This window comes from Heptranchias perlo, chromosome 12 (genome assembly GCF_035084215.1).
Source record: "Heptranchias perlo isolate sHepPer1 chromosome 12, sHepPer1.hap1, whole genome shotgun sequence".
In the NCBI taxonomy this organism is placed as follows: Eukaryota; Metazoa; Chordata; class Chondrichthyes; order Hexanchiformes; family Hexanchidae; genus Heptranchias; species Heptranchias perlo.
The window spans coordinates 66826926-66829425 of record NC_090336.1 but is presented as its reverse complement, the minus strand read 5'-3'; positions in this window follow the sequence as shown (position 1 = coordinate 66829425).

Here is a 2500-nt window from a genome sequence, read left to right as displayed (position 1 = left end):
AATAACTTGGCGTCGTTGACTTTAAACAAGCAGGGTCTGCTTCCAAATGAAAGCTGCGCTCCCGAACTGGACTGACTGACTGACTGTCTGTCTGTCTGTCTGTTTGTCAAGGGGTGGAAAAGGTGGCGGTGGTGGTGAGGGTGGAGCTTTACGCTCAGGAGGGGAGACTTTCTTTCAGAGGTGCCAATTAATCTGCAGCAGAAAGCCATCCCCCCCGACCGGGATTCGAAGCCCGGTCCTGACCACGAGACCACCGGGGAGAGTTGCCTCAAGTCCCTGAGGGACCTGGACACGAGGCCGAATACACACGCACGCCTGCTGCACTGGCAGCAGCGACCAACAGGGGGCTGACCGGCTGATCCTTCCCTTTCACAGGCAGGCTTTTGGCCCTCGCTGAAACGACAAAGGTGTTCAGAAGGAAGTCCTGGGGGGAAGGCAGGCAGGGAGGGACGGACACAGGGAAGTCCGCACAAAACAGGTCCCCTGGAACCTCTGACCCACAAAACCGGGTTCCTGGTGAAAGCAGTCCTGCCATTGACATGACAATGGACAGGGCCCGGCAGCTTGAGGCACATCTTTCTTTCAATAAGCAAGTTCTTTTTAAAAAAGTTTCCTTCCACAGCAGCTCTGAGTGAGAGAGAGAGAGAGAGAGAGAGAGAGACACTGACTGACTGACTGATACTGACACCGACACACACACACACACACACACACACACACATATTATTTATTATTATTTTAAACGACAAAGGTGTTCAGAAGGAAGTCCTGGGGGGAAGGCATGGAGGGACGGACACAGGGAAGTCCGCACAAAACAGGTCCCCTGGAACCTCTGACCCAGAAAACCGGGTTCCTGGTGAAAGCAGTCCTGCCCCGCCCTGCCATTAACATGACAATGGACAGGGCCCGGACCAGGCGCAGCGGACGGTAGCGAGCAGTCGGAGGGTGAAAATCCGCCAGTGGGTGAAAAGGAGAGCCGTGCGGTGAGAGGAGGCGGAAAGCGGTTCGCAGACTTTCGCTGTACCTCCGGCGGGCAGCGCCGCACCTCCGAGCGCTCGGTACCGTCCGCTGCGCCTCGTCCTGCCGCACGCGACGAGCCGTCCCCGGAGGAAATCGGCCTCGGCCTTCCTGAGATATCAGTCTCCAGGTGGGACAGAAAAACCGGGGGCCCCCGGCTCGCTTTCGGCGGCCCGCTAGTCGACTTCCCGTCGTGCGAACGCGATCCTTCCGGTACCCTTCGGTGCCCCTTGCCCGACTCTAGCTCCGGTGGTAAAGCGGAGTCGGTCGGTCTGACGGCCGCCGAGTTAGCAGGCGGAAAGCGGTTTGCAGCCTTTCGCTGTACCTCCGGCGGGCAGCGCCGCACCTCCGAGCGCTCGGTACCGTCCGCTGCGCCTCGTCCTGCCGCACGCGACGAGCCGTCCCCGGAGGAAATCGGCCTCGGCCCTCCTGAGATATCAGCCTCCATACGGGCGTCACAAATCAGTGGACATGGTCAGCTGCAAAGCAGTGTCATTACAACCTTTCATAAACGACAGGGCAGCACCGCACCGCACTGCACTGCACCCCACACTACATCACACTTGCCTGCCTGCCTGCCTGCCGGCCTGCCGCTGCCTACTCTCACCAGCGGACCAAAGTGAGGATAACACCCCGAAGCAAGCATCTCCCTTGCCGCCCACCAGCCCACACCATTCCCCTTGCCTGCCTCCCACAAATTCCACCAGCGAGGCAAAGTGAAAATCAACCCCCAAAAAACGCACTCCACACCGGCCATCGCCCGCTATACACCCCCCCCCCCCCCCCCCCGGGGCGAATATTAAGCCCGAGAACACCGACTGTAACCAACCGCAGTGAAAAGTTGAAGTGGCAACTCATTAACCAGATTTACACTTGGCAACTCATAAACCAAATGAACAAAAAATCTGGTTAATGAGTTGCCCAAAATAAATCTGGTTAATGAGTTGCCACTTCAACTTTTCACTGCGGTTGGTTACAGTCGGTGTTCTCGGGCTTAATATTCACCCCGGGGGGGCGGGGTGGGTGATTCTGGGGGTAGTGTCCGGGAGGGTGAGCCTTTTATTCGGCAGGAGGCGTGTGGGGAAATCATCAACCTGTCAGACGATGAGTTGTCACAAATGCCATTGCTTAATGAAAGCTGCGCTCCCGAACTGGACTGACTGTCTGACTGTCTGTCTGTCCGTTTGTCAAGGGGAGGAAAAGGCGGTGGTGGTGGTGAGGGTGGAGCTTTACGCTCAGGAGGGGAGACTTTCCTTCATGCCAATTAATCTGCAGCAGAAAGTCATCCCCCCCCGACCGGGATTCGAAGCCCGGTCCTGACCACGAGACCACCGGGGAGAGCTGCCTCAAGTCCCTGAGGGACCTGGACACGAGGCCGAGGACACACGCACGCCTGCTGCACTGGCAGCAGCGACCAGCAGGGGGCTGACCGGCTGATCCTTCCCTTTCACAGGCAGGCTTTTGGCCCTCGCTCAAACGACAA